The sequence below is a fragment of the Vicugna pacos genome, unplaced genomic scaffold (assembly GCF_048564905.1).
Source record: "Vicugna pacos unplaced genomic scaffold, VicPac4 scaffold_19, whole genome shotgun sequence".
NCBI classification, from domain to species: domain Eukaryota; kingdom Metazoa; phylum Chordata; class Mammalia; order Artiodactyla; family Camelidae; genus Vicugna; species Vicugna pacos.
Genome location: NW_027328740.1, coordinates 28,730,196 through 28,747,185, shown reverse-complemented (window position 1 = coordinate 28,747,185; position 16,990 = coordinate 28,730,196). Strand labels below are relative to the sequence as shown.

The following is a 16,990-nucleotide window of genomic DNA, read 5'->3' as shown; positions in this document are numbered from 1 at the left end:
GCCTGTACACTGGTTTGGAAACAACTTGGTTTTGATCAGTTCCACTGCATGCATGACTCGCTGCTAATCTCTGGGTGTTTTTTTCCTTTTAGATTTGTTCACCCAGTGTCTTGCTTATGCTGAGAAATACTTTTATTTCACAAGAATATTCTCTGATTCTTTGTTTTCACACATCAAGTTTTTTAATTCCTTTAAAAATTGTTCTGTGTTTATAATGCCTCCTTATTTCTATCATCTCTAGGTTCCCAGTGGCCTGAGCCATTCATCAAATTTTATGTAGGAACCATTCCACCAAAAGAAATCCCCTCGTCATAATACCTTTTGAGGAAAATATTATTCTTTAAGACTCTAACACTAAATCGTAGAACAAGCATGGAACATTTCTTGTAGTTAATACATGTTCATGCAAAAAGAAACTTGATATTTTCATTGAAGAATGTTGATTTTAATAACTTTTACTAATGTGAATATTATTGTTCGTAATTTAAGTAACAAAATAAAACCACAGTTATTTATTATTAAGATTGAAAACTATTTACACAGTCTCTCAATTAGAAGACTGAAGTGTATTTAAAAGATGGAAAAATACCCATGATGACACCATCTTTTTTATTAACTAAATATCAAGAACTGTGCAGGGTTAAGATTTGACCACCTGCAAGCTGCCAAGTTAGCATGAGGTAGTTTGTGGATGCTGCCAGAAGACAGGACACTCCCCCAGGATCAGAGACAAAGAACTTCCTGCCAGCAGAGCAGGCAGCCTGTGGTTCATGTCCATGTTGGTTCCTGAGTTCCTTTCCTATTGCTGTTGTAACAAAGGACCACAGACTCAGTGGCTTAAAGTAACACACATCCATTTTCTCAGTGTTCTAGGGTGCAGAAGTGTGAAGTCAATGTCAGTGGGCTAAAACCAACGTGTGGCCAAGGCTCCGTTCCACACCGAGGCTCTTGGGAGGGATTCATCTTCCTACCTTTCCCAGCTTGCAGAGGTGCTCACACTCCTTGGCCCAGGGCCCTGTGTCACTGTGACTTCTGCTTTCACTTCACATCTCTGTCTCTGACCAATCTGCCTGTCTCCTCTAAGGACCTCCGTGATGACGTTTGCTTTCCCACAGTGATCTGCCATCCCAAGGTCCTTGACAGGCACACCTGCAGAGTCCCTTTTGCCATGCACAGTGACATATTCCCAGGTACTAGGTATCAGACAGTGGACATATTGGGGGCCATTATTCTACCAAGTTGTTCTTTTTGCCCCAATTGTTCTTGTCCATCCCACATGCAAAATGCATCCACCTCATCCCAACACCCTCCAGAGTCTCATTTACTACAACATCAATTCAAAGTCCAACATGTAGTCTAACTATTATCAGCTCAAAAGCCTAAATATTTTCACCCTCATCACCTAAATCAGGCGTGATTGAGACCCTGGGTGTGATCTTCTCTGCTCAAAATCCTGCAATGGCTTCTCATTTCACTCAGTGAAGAAGCTAGAGTCCTTATGGTGACCTTACAGCTTTCCTCCCCCTCCCCAAGCTGAGCTCATCTCCGGTTTTCTCCATGGCTCACTCCACTCCAGCCACACTGGCCTCCCTGCTGGCTCTTGGGGACATCAGACATGCACCCACAGGCCTGTTGCCCTGGCCGGTCTCTGTCAAAGTCATATGCTGAACCCCCAGGACTACAGAACATGACATCATTTGGTAATAGGGTTGTTGCAGATGTAATTGGTTAAGAAGAGGTCATTAGGGTGGGCCCTAATCCAGTATGACTTGTGTCCTGATAAAAAGGGGCAATGTGGGCACAGACACGTGTACATGGGAGATGACGTGATGAGATGTGGAGAGAAGACGGTCGTCTCCAAGCCAAGGAGAGAGGCCTGGACCAGCCTCTCCCTCCCAGCCCTCAGGATGAACCAGCCCTGCTGACACCCTGCCTGCAGACTCCCCGCCCCCAGGGCTGTGAGACAGTGAGTCTCTGTGGTTCCCGTCACCCAGTGTGCGGTGCTATGTTAGAGGTAGCTCAGCAACTAGCACCCCCTTCTGAAGGTCTTCAGTAAGGCCAGCTCTGGCCATCTCATTTTAAATTGGAAACTGCCTTCCCCTTGTCTCTGCCCCAGAAACTGCCTCTCCCTGATCATATTATTTCTATCACCTTCTAGAATACCATATATTTCACATGACTGTCACGACTGTAGTTTATATTCTGCTCTTCCTCACTCCTACAGGGACAAGGATCCTTATTTGTTCACTGACGGTCCTCAGGTGTCTTGGCCAGTACTCGTGGCACAGCATCAATACAAATTGGCCACATGCAGGGAGGGATGATTCCTTACATTCACAGAGGAGTGAACGAAGATTCCGGGGGACTGAGTGTTTCGCTCAGGCACAGAGCTGGTAAGTGTCAGGCCAAGGTGGGTTTCAGGTACCTATGAACCTGAGGGAGGCTTGAGTGATTACCTTTCCATTGATTAGTATTTCTCAGGTGTCTCTTTTTCTGGCTCTAACTTTTGACGTCTTTCTGTTATTTTTCTAAGCTTTCAACCAGTTTTAAGTTTCAATTATGCTTTGTCTCACGTAAATGAAATCTGTAAATTTTTTAACTCATTATTTGTTTCATCTAAATACATTGTGATTAGTGATAATGTCTTATTTCTGGCATCTTGTTTTGTGATTTCTATTTGCTTTGCTCTGCTTTTCTCCTGCCTGTTATATATCTTGCAGTCATGGTTAAGGGCAAGGCGTCTAGACACTGCCTATCTGGGATTGATTCCCTCACTTGCTAACCATGTAACCAGGATATTTAATCACTTTGAAACTCAATTTCTTCATATACAAAAAGTGGTACTATACACCTCAAAGACTGTGAGCATTTAGTGATAAAATATATGAAGAACTTAGAATAGTGACCGGCCTATTTTGCATTCTTCATTTTGACTTCTGTATTTTCATTCTCTTTTAAACAATTACATTAGAGATTACTGTTGAATTTTAATGAACACCCTAGATATTGAAGATTAAAATGTTACTTAACTCATACATTGAATTTTATATACCAAATGATATCTGTATTTTGTTTCCATAAGTTCTGTATAGTTCTTAAAAAAAATTGATCTGTTTTCTTTTTCATGATGTCCTTATTGTTCACTATGTTATATAAGATTCATTTTATCTTTTTTAAAATTTTTTATTGATTTATAAACATTTTACAATGTTGTGTCTAATTCCAGTGTTCAGCACAATTTTTCAGTCATTCATGGACATATACACAATCATTGTCACTTTTTTTCTCTGTGATTTATCATAATATTTTGTGTATATTTCCCTGTGCTATACAGTGTAATCTTGTTTATCCATTCTACAATTTTAAAATCCCAGTCCATCCCTTCCCACCCTCCACCACCCTGGTAACCACAAGTCTGTATTCTCTTTCTGTGAGTCTATTTCTGTCCTGTATTTATGCTTTGTTTTTGTTTGTTTTTGTTTTTGTTTTTTATATTCCACATATGAGTGATCTCATATGGTATTTTTATTTCTCTTTCTGGCTTACTTCACTTAGAATGACGTTCTTCAGGAGCATCCATGTTGCTGCAAATGGCATTATGTTGTCGGTTTTTATGGATGAAAAGAAATCCATTGTATAAATATACCACATCTTCTTTATCCAGTCACCTGTTGATGGACATTTAGGCTGTTTCCATGTTTTGGCTATTATGAATAGTGCTGCTATGAATTTTGGGGTGCAGGTGTCATCCTGAAGGAGATTTCCGTGTGGATACAAGCCCAGGAGTGGGATTCCTGGTTCATATGATAAGTCTATTCCTAGTCTTTTGAGGAATCTCCACACTGTTTTCCATAGTGGCTGCACCAAACTGCATTCCCACCAGCAGTGTAGGAGGATTTCCCTTTCTCCACAGCCTCTCCAGCATTTGTCATTTTTGGATTTTTGAATGACGGCCATTCTGACTGGTGTGAGGTGATACCTCATTGCAGTTTTGATTTGCATTTCTCTGATAATTAGTGATATTGAACATTTTTTCATGTGCTTTTTGATCATTTCTATGTCTTCCTTGGAGAATTGCTTGTTTAGGTCTTCTGCCCATTTTTGGATTGGGTTGTTTAATTTTTCTTATTGAGTCGTATGAGCTGCTTATATATTCTGGAGATCAAGCCTTTGTCGGTTTCACTTGCAAAAATTTTCTCCCATTCCGTAGGTATTCTTCTTGTTTTACTTCTGGTTTCCTTTGCTCTGCAGAAGCTTGTAAGTTTCATTAGGTCCCATTTGTTTATTCTTGCTTTTATTTCTTCTAGGAGAAAATTTTTGAAATGTATGTCAGATAATGTTTTGCCTATGTTTTCCTCTAGGAGGTTTATTGTATCTTGTCTTATGTTTAAGTTTTTAATCCATTTTGTGTTGATTTTTGTATATGGTGTAAGGGAGTGTTCTAGCTTCATTGTTTTACATGCTGCTGTCCAGTTTTCCCAACACCATTTGCTGAAGAGACTGTCTTTATTCCATTGTATATTCTTGCCTCCTTTGTTGAAGATGAGTTGACCAAAAGTAAGTGGGTTCATTTCTGGGCTTTCTATTCTGTTCCATTGGTCTATATGTCTGTTTTGGTACCAATACCATGCTGTCTTGATGACTATATCTGTATAGTATTTCTGAAGCCTGGGAGAGTTATTCCTCCAGCCTCTTTCTTTCTCTTCAGTAATGCTTTGGCAATTCTAGGTCTTTGATGGTTCCATAATTTTTATTATGATTTGTTCTAGTTCTGTGAAATATGTCCTGGGTATTTGGATAGGGATTGCATTAAATCTGTAGATTGCCTTGGGCAGTGTGACCATTTTAAAAATATTGATTCTTTCAATCCAAGAGCATGAAATATCTTTCCATTTTTTAAAGTCTTCTTTAATTTCCTTCATCAATGGTTTATAGTTTTCTGTGTATAATATTTCACCTCCTTGGTTAGATTTATTCCCAGATATTTTATTACTTTGGGTGCTATTTTAAAGGGGATTGTTTCTTTACTTTCTTTTTCTGTTGATTTATCGTTAGTGTAAAGAAATGCAACTGATTTTTGAACGTTAATTTTGTAATCAGCTACTTTGCTGAATTCTTCAATCAGCTCTGGAAGCTTTTTGGTGTACCTTTTAGGGTTTTCTATATATAGTAACATGTCATCAGCATTTAATGACAGTTTTACCTCTTCTTTTCCAATTTGGATCCCTTTTACTTTTTCTCTTGCCTGACTGCTGTGGCTAGGACTTCCAGGACTATGTTGAATTGGAGTGGTGATAGTGGGCATCCTTGTCTTGTCCCAGATTTTAGTGGGAAGTTTTTGTGTTTTTCACCGCTGAGTACTATGCTGGCTGTAGGTTTGTCATATATAGCTTTTATTATGTTGAGATATGTTCCCTCTATACCCACTTTGGCGAGAGTTTTTATTATAAATGGATGTTGAATTTTATCAAATTCTTTTTCTGCATCGATTGAGATGATCATGTGTTTTCTGTCCTTTCTCTTGTTGATATGATGTATTACATTGATTGATTTCCGTATGTTCAACCAGCCTTGTGTCCTTGGGATGAACCCCACTTGGTCATGATGTATAATATTTTTTATGTGTTGTTGGGTTCTATTTGCTAAAGTTTTGGTGAGGATTTTGGCGTCTATGTTCATCAGTGATATTGGCCTATAATTCCCTTTTTTTGTAGTGCCTTTGCCTGGTTTTGGTATCAGGGTGATGGTGGCTTCATAGAATGAGTTTGGGAGTATTCCCTCCTTTTCAATTGTCTGGAAGAGTTTGAGAAAGACTGGTATGAGTTCTTCTTTGTATGTTTGGTAGAATTCCCCAGTGAAGCCATCCGGTCCTGGACTTTTATTTGTAGTGAGGTTTTTAATTGCTATAACTATTTCTTTCTAGTGATCGGATTGTTCAACTGTTCAGTTTCTTCTTGATTCAGTTTTGTTGGACAGTAGATTTCCAGAAACTTGTCCACCTCCTCTAGGTTATCCAGTTTGTTTCCACGTAGTTTTTCATAATATTCTCGTATGATATTCTGTATTTCTATTTTGTTTGTTGTAATTTCTGCATTTTCCTTTCTTATTTTGCTAATTTGTGCTCTCTCTTTTTTCTTCTTTGTGAGTTTGGCCAGAGGTTTGTCGATTTTATTTACTTTTTCAAAAAACCAGCTTTTGGTTTGGTTGATTTTTTCTATGGTCTTGTTAATCTCTATTGTATTTAATTCCTCTCTCATCTTAATTATTTCCTTCCTTCTGCTGCTTTTTGGGCTTTTTGTTCTTCTTTTTCTAATTGATTCAGTTGGTGGGTTAACTTCTTTATTTGAGATTGTTCTTCTTTTTTGAGGAAGGCCTGTATCGCTATAAACTTCCATCTTAGCACTACCTTTGCTGTGTCCCATAGGTTTTTAGTGGTTGTGCTTTCATTATCATTTGTTTCAAGGTATTTCTTAATTTCAGCTTTGATTTCCTCATTGATCCATTGTTTTTTTCAATAACATATTGTTCAATCTCCATGCTTTCCTTTTTTTCTCCTTTGTTTCACTGTTGTTGATTTCTAGTTTCATGGCATTGTGGTCAGTAAAGATGCTTGAGATAACTTCTATCTTCTTAAAATTGTTCAGGTTTCTTTTGTGCCCAAGTACATGGTCGATCCTGGAAAATGTTCCATGTGCGCTTGAAAAGAATTTATATCCTATTTTGGGGGTGTAATGCTCTGAAAATATCCACCAAATCTAGTTTTTCTATTGTAGTATTTAATTTCTCTGTTGCCTTGTTTATTTTCTGTCTGGAAGATCTGTCTAGTGATGTTAATGCAGTGTTAAAATCTCCAACTATGATTGTATCCCCATCAATATCCCCCTTTATCTCTGTTAGTAATTCTTGTATGTACTTTGGTGTTCCTATATTGGGTGAATATATATTAACGAGAGTAATATCTTCATCTTGTATCACTCCTTTAATCAATATAAAATGTCCTTCTTTATCTTTCTTGATGGCCTTTGTTTTAAAGTCTGTTTTGTCTGAAATCAGTATTGAAATACCTTCTATTTTGGCTTTTCCATGTGCATGGAATATCCTTTTCCATCCTTTCACTCTCAATCTATATGTTTCCTTTTCCCTAAAGTGGGTCTCTTTTATGCAGCATATTGAAGGTTCTTGCTTTATTATCCAGTCTGCCACTCTATGTCTTTTGACTGGAGCATTTAGTCCATTAACATTTACAGTAATTAATTATAGATGTGTGTTTATTGCCATTTTAAACTTATCTTTGCAGTTGAATTGGTATATCCTCTTTGTTCCTTTCTTCTTCCTTTTGTGGTTTCATAATTTTCCTTTGTATTATCATTGATTTTAGTTAATTTTTGTGACTCCCTTGTAAATTTTTGGCTTGTGGTTATCCTTTTTTTTAATCTATTAACCCATTACTATAACTGTTTGTATTAAACTGATAGTAACATGATCTCAAACCCATCCTATCGTTAAAACATTTAAAAAAGAAAGAAAAAATATTCTATATTTCCCTGCCTCCCTCTCCCACTCTCAGTGATTTGCATGTCTTCTTTTATAATTTCGTGTTTACTTTATTTGTAATTCATGAATTATCACCTTTCCAGTTGTGAGTTTCTCATTTCTGTAGCATTCTGCTTCTTTTCTATTTAGAATAGCCCTTTCAGTATTTCTTTTAGCATGGGTTTAGTGTTGGTAAACTCCTGCAGCTTATTTTTGTCTGTGAAACTCTTTATTTTTCCTTCTATCCTAAAGGATAGCCTTGCTGGATAAAGTATCCTAGGCTGCATCTTTTTTTTCATTCAGGGCTTTGAATATATCTTGCCACTCCCTTCTGGCCTGTAGTATTTGTGTGCAGAAATCAGCTGAGAGCCTTATGGGGGTTGCCTTGTAACTTAATCTTTGCTTTTCTCTTGCTGCCTTTAGAATCATTTCGTTATCCTTGACTATGGCCATCTTGATTATGATATGTCTTGGTGTGGGTATATTTGGGTTCTTCCTGTTTGGGACCCTCTGAGCTTCCTGTACTTGGATATCTGATTCCTTCTTTAAGTTTGGGAAGTTTTCAGTCATGATTTCTTCAAAAACCTTTTCAATCCCCTTTGATCCTTCTTCCCCTTCTGGGAACCCTATTATGCGAAGATTGGTACACTTTATATTATCCCATAAGTCCCTTATGCTATTTTCATTATTTTTTTATTTGCTTATCTTGTAGTTCTTCTGAATGGTTGCTTTCTATTGCCCTGTCTTCTAGATCACTAATTCATTCCTCTGCATTATCTACTCGGCTTTGCACAGCTATTAGGTCATTCCTCATCTCTGTCAATGAGTTTACCCATTCTACTTGGCTCTTCTTTATAGCTTCAATTTCATTTTTGACATATTTTATATCTCTAAGCACTATCTCTTTTAATTCCTTCAGCAATTTGCTCACTCCTTTTTTGAAATCTTGATCCAGTAGTCTATCGATATCTATTTCATTGATCTTTCTTTCAGGGGATTTCTCTTGTTCTTTTAATTGGGAAAGGTTTCTCTGCTTCCTCATCTTGCTCATACCTCTGTGGCACTGTGGTTTATGGAGTATCAGTTGTCTAATTTGGATCTTAAGTATTTTATCTATCTAATGCCCATTTAGGAATAGAACTTAGGAAAGAAAAGGAAAAAATAAGAGAGGGAGAACGAATTTTATAAGAAGGGAGAAAGAGGGTTTGAAACAGTGTATAATGAATAATAGATGCGCGAGTTGAAGCAGAGAATTAATCGGGTTGAGACGTCCTTTTAAAATCTTTAAAATATAAGGGGGGGAGATGAATAGATGTATTTGAAACCTGTGTCTAATCAATAACAGGACATCAAAACCCAAGAGAAATAGAAATGAATTAAGAAGTAAAAATTATGAGAGTAATAGAAAATAGAACAGGTAAAAACAGATTTTAAAGAAAAAGGGGGGTTGTCGGTGTTCTCCTGGAGTCTGTGTGCTTTTAATGTGAAGTCCTTCTGTCTTCGTCCTGTTTTGGAAGCTCAGCTTGTTTTCATAGGCCCTCCGTTGGCGCCCTCTTCTGTACTGCTCCCAGCACCTGTCGGCAAGCAGACCGCACCTCCTCCTAACACGGGGTCAGGTGCAGCTCTCCTCTGTTGTCAGCGGGCGGGCGGGTCACTGCCCCTCCGGATGGCGCAGTCAGATGTTGCAGACTGGCCAGGCAGGAGGGCCGGTCGTGCCCCCTCCCAGCACCTCGGTCAGGGGTTGTGTTCCTGCCCGACAGGCGGGGGGCCGCTCTCCCTCTACCTGCGCCACCGGTAGCTCAGCTGCTCTGTGCAGCTGCGCTCTCCGCCCTGATCGGCGCTCCGCACTTGTGCTCCGGGAAGACCGAGGGACAGCCTTGTCCCTGCTGAGGGCCAAAACCCAGCTCCTTCTTTGTCTTTGTGAAGCAAGTTCTCTGAGGGACCAGGATGGAAGGATCCTATCTGCCCCGGGATGTAGGCCCGTCTCAGTCTGGCCCTTGAGGCTGCTAAGCCCTTCGGTGCGGATGCAGGTTTCGGCCCCGCCCCCGCCTGGATGCTCAGCACCGGACGATATGGCGGCTCTGCCTGAGCCCCACCTCTCTTCCCCCAAAAAGTTTCCGTGGGTTTTCAGAGATGGGGGTATGCAACCTTCCCCCCAAGAGCACATCAACCTTGCTGTTTTATGCAGGGCCCAGGTTGTTCTGCCCTGTACACCCACAGCCACGGCGCTCAGCCACTTGCAGTCCCCTGGGGCTGCCTCCGTGCAGCCGCCCCCGTCCTCCGCCCGGCTTGTGCAACATGGCCCTGCCCGCCGCTGCCGGCCCACGTCTCAGGCTGGGCTTCGGGGGTACGCTCTGTGCCCGTTTAACATAGTTCTCTCAGACAAGGGCTGCTCTGTACAGATGCAAGCCCCGGAGGTTCCCCCTCCTCCCCGCTGGCCTCTTAGTTGGAGAGGGGAGACCAGCGAGCGAGCGTCAGTCCTCCTTTGCCGCTCCCATCCCGCGGGAACCCTCCCGCGGTGCTTTGCCTTTTGTTCTTTCTTTTTTCCTTTTCTCCTACCAGATTTTTGGCATCTTTATCTTTTGAAGACGGCGATGTTCTGTCGGAGTTTCGCAGGTGCTCATGTTGGCTGAGTGGGTCTGTAGATGTGGGTCTTGGTGTATTTATGGGAGAGGGTGACTTACGAGCGTCCTTCTACTCCTCCATCTTCTCCGTCTTTTCAGATCCTTTATTCACTTTTTAATTGAGTTCTCTTTTTATTGTGGATTTGTAGGAGGTTTTTTTTATTTGAAGATACAAATTCCTAAACAGATAAATGATTTGAAAAAAATGTTCTCCTGTCTGTTGTTTTTTCACTTTCTGGATGGTATCCTTTGAAGCAAAGTTTTACATTTTGATGAACTCCAATTTATCACTCTTTTCTTTGTTCCTTGTGCTTTGGGGTAATAGTTAAAATCTGAGGTATTTTATTTAAACGTTTATATATAAAATAACTTAATTCTTAGGACCATTCAAGGAGACGGGTGCTGTTGTTGCCCCAGTCTATGGATAGGAGACTGAGATGCAGAAAATTTCACTGACATATCAGTGTCACAGCTACCCAGTGCTGTGGGAGTTCAGACCCTCATGTTTGTCCCCAGCATCTGTGATGTTCACCAACATGCTCCACTCCTTCCTGGATTCGTTAATGAAAAAGTCTTTCCTTTTTTGATTTCTTGTTAGTTTGTTTTCTCATTGGGGACCTCATCCCTTCATTTTCCTTGCAGAGATCAGTGTAGGTTTATTTTAGGTCTCATGTAGGCGGAAACATTTCTATCAGTTTACTTCTTTGTTACTCACTCTCGAGTGATGATTGATGCTAGTTGACCTAATCAATTCATGCTCAAGCCTTTCCTGCTCATCACACTCACTAAAAACAGAGCCATGACTTACAGAATGCTCAAAGAAGAATGTACCTGAGTGATTTTATTTTTCTAACAATCAAACCAATCAAATAAAAACCCCGGTGTTGACACAGATTATAAGCCCTCCAGAATAGGGTCACTGTCTTCCTTGTATTTCATTTGTTTTGTCACAGTGTCTGGATAATGCCTTGCTGTCCAGCAGTTTTGTGAGGATATGGTGCTCGTGAATCATTGTAAGGACAGAATTTTGACAACAGACTGTGTTGTTCATTTCACGAGGGAAAAGATCATATAGAAATACTGCTCAGATATATTTAAAAATTAAACTTGGAATTTTGAAAAGAGTTCAAGAAACCATACAAAGATCTTTTCCACTAATTTTAGGTCTATCTTAGACACATTATGGTTATATAGCAGAGTAACTTATCAACTAGATTTGACAAGAGGTGTGTATTATTGATTATTTGTTTTAGTTGAAATATTCTACCTGGGATAAAGTAATCAATGCCCATAAATGAACATATATGTTTGTATTTCTATGCAAAATGGGAGCAGACTTCATATGTTTCTATATAATATATATGACTGTGTGTTTTAATCTGTCTGTCTGTTTTTATAGTTTTTCAGCAATGTTGTAACTTTAGAATTCTTCTAAGATATGCACTCCCGATACTACTGCAGTTTGTACTGTGTATCCTGTCTTATGCATGGGATTCCACTGTCCCCTCAGTGAGGAATTTCCTCTCCTATTGAGTTAGTAGCAGATTTAAAGGAACTGTGATATCTAGGCCTTTGCTCTCCATGTGTTTGCTGTGGGCTGTCAATCACGATTTTCCCTTTGAGTTTTCATTGTTCAATTAGAATTTTTGAAAATAACTGTTAATATGTTTCACCGGTCTCCCTAGAAACTTGATGTATTTCTGCTATTCGGTTTTCAATTTATGAAAATTGTAAATGCACACTTGTTTTAAAGTAGTCCCTTTTCACTAGATATTTATTTATCTCTTTATAGTTAAAATAATTTTTTCCCATTGAATGAATCGGTGTGCATGATTTAAAAGATACCTTACTTTATATTTTTCTTATTCTTTCAGGTATATTCATTGTACACAATTTAGAAAATAAGGATAAACACAGTAATAACTTAAAAATGGCCTCTAATATCATCTGGAGGTACAGCTGTAGGGTTTGAAATTGAGAATTACAAGTCCTCTCACGTTGTTCTTCTTTTTCAAGTACGTTTTGGTTACTGAGACCCTCGAATTCCCATATGAATTGTAGCAGCAACTAGTCAGTTTCTGCAGAGGAGCCCGCTGGGATTGTGATGGAGACCACGTTGAATATACGGATCGCTCTTGGGAGCACTGCCATTCCAAGAGCACTTTCTTTTGATAGAGGAATGTGTGTGGAGTGTCTGTCCTGGTATTTAGGTCTTCTTTAATTTTGTTTCAACAATGCATAGAGTTTACAGAGTATTATTTTACTTTTTTTCTTTGCCTTTATACTGAGGACAAGTGTGCAAGGTACCGGGATCAGAAGTGTATTTGAGCCCCGCCACTTGCTGCCAACATGGACGCTGCACTCTTGCTTTGCCCTCTGTAAAATCTTGCATGAAATGAGACGTCGGTAATTCTCTCTTGAATGAATGATTATATGATTGTTGGATGATGCTTGAGAGTCCTTGTGATGATGTCATTTTCCCAGCCTTTCCCCTCTTTTTAACTATGCCGTTTCTCTTCCTTTCCTCCAGCCTGGTTTTCAGCCTGCCTGTGGCATTGAGTTTCCCTGTCTGTAAACTCATCCTTTCACTGGTTCATGATAATGTTAAATGGGGACTGCGAAAACTTTCTAGATGACAAGAAAGAGCAAATCGATTGCATGCTAGTATTTTTAGAGTGTGTTATTCTTTTATCGATTGAAATTAAATCAGGCTGACCCCCTGAGCCCTCCCGTGAGCTGTTTTCGCCTTCCTACATGTGATAGTGCTCTTGTTGCTGCATGTGCCCTACCCCCAGTCTTGGTTTTGGAGTAGAGTAAGTCACCATCAGTGGAGCCCTCTCTTTAAAAGTTGAAGAGAACATTTGCCCCTTCTCTCTCATTGGGGACTTGGATGAGATGAGGTACCAAATAAAGAATGGAGCCCCACCTCATTCTGACCCCTGCTCTTTCCGTTGCTTTCTCCAGTGGAAAAGAGCACAATTCAACAATATAAAGATTAATTGTGAGCTAATGAGATAGACAAGACAACCGAATATTTATTAAATATCCTTTCATGTCGGAAACAAATGGATTATACACACAAAAAGCACACAAAGCACGGTAGTAACTTGATTACAAATGTGGGTCCGAGTTCAAGTCCTGCTCTGGAGTGACCAGTCCTGTGAGATGGAGAACTGGTAGGTCAGCTTAGCCTCTCCTGGACTTGTTTTCTGTCCTGCAGGGATGGGGCTCCCAAGGCATCCCTCCCCCGTAAATGTGCTCAAGGGTGTAAATGACGTGCGTGGGGAGCCCCAGCACAGCTGCTCATTTCTCCTAAGAGCAGGATAGAATGGATTTGCGGAGATGGCTTTATGACCACACCGTGTAGACTCTCAGTGTTCCAAAGGGATGCTTTGTGGTTTGGAGATGGGATTCTCACTTCTGTAAATACCCAATGATTGTGTTATAGCGCTCATCTGATTTGAATCTATTCTTTAGAAAGTACATATTGTAGATAATATTTTCCAAGAATGCGTGCTTTTTTCTTTTATTATTTATAGTTCTACCCTCTCATCTCTTGGTGTGACTTTACATGGAATCCTGGAAACAGCCCTAAGCTACTTGCCTCTTCACACTTCTCTGTGGTGGTTTTCTTACCTGACTAGAAGAGGATTTTATATAGGAAATTTTCTTTGTTCCCCTTTTCTTGAAGTCTCTCTGTCTGTCTGCCCATCTCTCACCTGTTCATCTGTCCATTTCTCTACCCACTCATTCTTCTGACTTGTTCCAAGTAGCACTTCAGGCAGCTTAAAGAAGAACAGATGCCAAATAAACAGGTGAGAAAATGGGGCCAAGTTCAGACAGTGAGGTTAGGAGGCAAGCCTGTGTGAGGGTTGCAGGCGTGAGACACACGCCTCTGCCCTGTGCCTTATAAGATGGACATCAAGAGTGTGCACGAGGCTCCCAGCAGACACAGGGAAACAGGGTTTGTGGGAGATGCTCGCTGGCTGTGAAATAAATAAGTGGCTAAGGAGAAGCCCAACCTTTCCAGCTACTAAGGCTTAGGAGAATATTTTGATTGTCTTCCAGAATCAGAGTATTTCATCTTTTATTTGTCAGAGTTCTACATATAGTTGGTTACATTCTATACCTGGAAATTTCTCCCAAACTCCTTCCTACGTGAGTCCCATGGCTCGGGAATGGGGCGGTTCTGCTCATTGACTGTGTTTGGACAGAAAAAGAAAATGACAGCCTCCAAGGAGCCTGGGATTTGTCAGTTATGTTTTGTCAGTGCTGTAGATTTCAGAGAATGCTTTCACAGTTTCTCTCCATCTGAGGCAGCAGCGTGCTCTCTTAACAGCATTAGGAGCTCAGTGCCACGGGATGGTGGGGGCTGACTGCACTGCCGTCAAGACATCTAAGGTAGTCACTATAGGCGTGGTGCTTTTACATATGCATTTCATATTCTTTAATAGAAGGTTTCAACAGGAAGTTAATTAACTGAGTTAATTAACATTTAATAAATATGATGCTTTGTTGAAAAGACAGTTATAGGCAAAATATAAGCTGTAAAGATTTTAAGAACAGTTTCATTACTGAAATTTCATTAGGGAAGATTCACAGTTTATCTTATTTATGCCTCTCTTTTAAAGTAACAAAGAAACAAGACAGAAAAAGTAGAAGATGATTTCTGTTCTTCCTCTCGGCTTGCAGGTGCCCTCACCTCCAGTGGCATCCATCCAGACACCAGCACTGACACTGGCCGTGCTCAGAACTGCCTCAGCCCTGAAGACACAACTGACAAATAGAAGGGGGCCGCGTCCTGTTACAGCAGGTGATCTCAGTTTGTGGGTCGTTATGTAACTGCGCTGTGTTTATCAGGATCGCCCTTTCTACATTGCGTGACGTTGCTGCGGTGTCTCCTAGTTACTTGTTTCTGTATGTACTCGTGTATTTTCTCCAATGAGTGGTACTACACTTCTTAAAATGTTTTTTTAGATGAAAAATAGTGTATTTAATATAATAAGTCTGAGAAAAGGGACAAAATGGACTATCCTGGTCCCACAATTCAGAGATAATAATTAACACTTTAACATCTATTTTCTGTTCTTTTCATCAGTGTGTATCAATTATCTCATAAAAACCAGCGAACACGCTGGGCCTCTTTACTGTGTGGAGACTTCCATTTTCCATTTGGCTTTTTATGTGTTTTTCTACAATATTCTAACTCCCCTGGCATGATTTTTAATGACCAGTATAGCATTCTGTCTTGTGGAGACATCGTCCATTTTACTTCGGACTTAAATTAACCTTTAAATTCCAAGTATACTTTACTGAAATACCAAAAAGAGAACTGTGGTGGTACCGATAGACCCCTATATTACTTCCCCTTATTTCCTGAGGGTAAAAGCTGTTGACAATGTGGTATATATATTTCATGAAATTTATGCCTATGACATATATATATATGTCATATATATATATATACACATACATACATATATATATATATACACATACATACATAGATACATACATGAATCTGAGAAATCCATGTATATGTGTGTGCATATATGCTTTATTGAAAAATAAGGTCATACTATATGTTTCCTGCAGCTCGCTTTATTCACTCAGGTGTATATCATAGACATCCTCCCAATCCAGACTCACCCGGTCCTTTCAGATAGAGTGGAGGGGTCCCCTGATGTGCAGGTGTGGTCTCCTGTGCAAGGACACATTTGGTGGGAGATTGCTGTGGACAAGACCCAGGACCACGCTGAAACTCCGGCCCCCTGAGACACCACAGCTCGCTGTGATTTACTGCATAATTTTCTTGATGGTGGACACTTAAATTTTCTCCATTTTCCACTGTCAAAAAGATGTTTGACTGGCATGCTTCTTCTGCAAATATTCCTGTGATCTCATATGAGTATTCCTCTAGTTAAGGCTTCTGGAAATTTAGTCCCTGGATGTGACATTTACATTCATCACAGGCTCTTTTCAAGTGACTCTAGAAATTCCTTCTCCAGTGGGGAATGAAAAGATGTAGAATAACTTATGTAACCAATTCTATATCGCTGGATATGATTTCAGTTCATGTTTTCTTCCCACCATTGTAAACAGTGCTGTGAAAATATCCTGATGACTACATCTTTTTGAACTAAATTTTTCTAAATTAAACGATTCCTAGAAGTGGAGTTGAGTCTGTGTGTACACACGTTTTTCAGAGTTTACATATGCATTGACATGTCGTCCTCCAAACACGTCGCTCACAGTTTGTTCTCTCACAGATGGACACTAGCTAGAATATCTTTTAAAAATATTTGCCAATATGATGAGCAAAAGTGCTTTTTCATTGTTTTAGTTTGCATTTGATGACCAGTGAGGTATTCAGCGTTTTTCACTTATTAGCCATCTGACTTTTAAAAAGTGAATGATCCCTTATGTCCTTTGCACACATTTAAGTGAGGGAGCTTCTTGCTGCTTTGTGACAGCTCTTTGTATGTTATGAACAGTAACCCCTTGACTTTATCAACATGTATCACACAGCTTTTACTTGTCATTTCTTGCCTTTCATTTTGTTCAGTAGGTTTACTTTTGTTGTGGCCCAAAGTATAGTTAAGTTAGTAAATGTCTTCTTTTTGGGTTTATTTTTGGTATTATTCTTAGAAATACTTTCTTATAACGGTACAAATCTCTTCTGTAGGTTTTGTAACCTCTAATTTGGAGATGATAATAGTGCTTGTTACAGTGAAAGGAAGTTGAATTAATGTGAGCAAAGAGTTGTATTCGTTGTTATTAGTACTTTCTAATATTCACATCACTTTCTATAATTTTTCTTGTGGTCATTATGA

General features: G+C 39.6%; 1 protein-coding gene across 7 annotated transcripts in view; it reads left to right on the top strand.

Annotated features, from left to right (window-relative positions):
- Positions 1–16,990, top strand: part of LOC140693107 (trafficking protein particle complex subunit 9-like) — a 101,785-nt gene that overhangs the window by 1,138 nt on the left and 83,657 nt on the right. For 4 of the 7 annotated variants that reach the window (XR_012068770.1, XR_012068768.1, XR_012068769.1 and 1 more), the window contains exons 2-3: positions 2,225–2,393; positions 14,850–14,970. The gene's annotated coding sequence lies outside the window, so the exon portion shown is untranslated. Of the gene's footprint in view, positions 1–865; positions 990–2,224; positions 2,394–14,849; positions 14,971–15,752; positions 16,027–16,990 lie in introns of those variants that run through there. The other 3 variants (XR_012068771.1, XR_012068772.1, XM_072957170.1) reach the window with 3 other exon arrangements.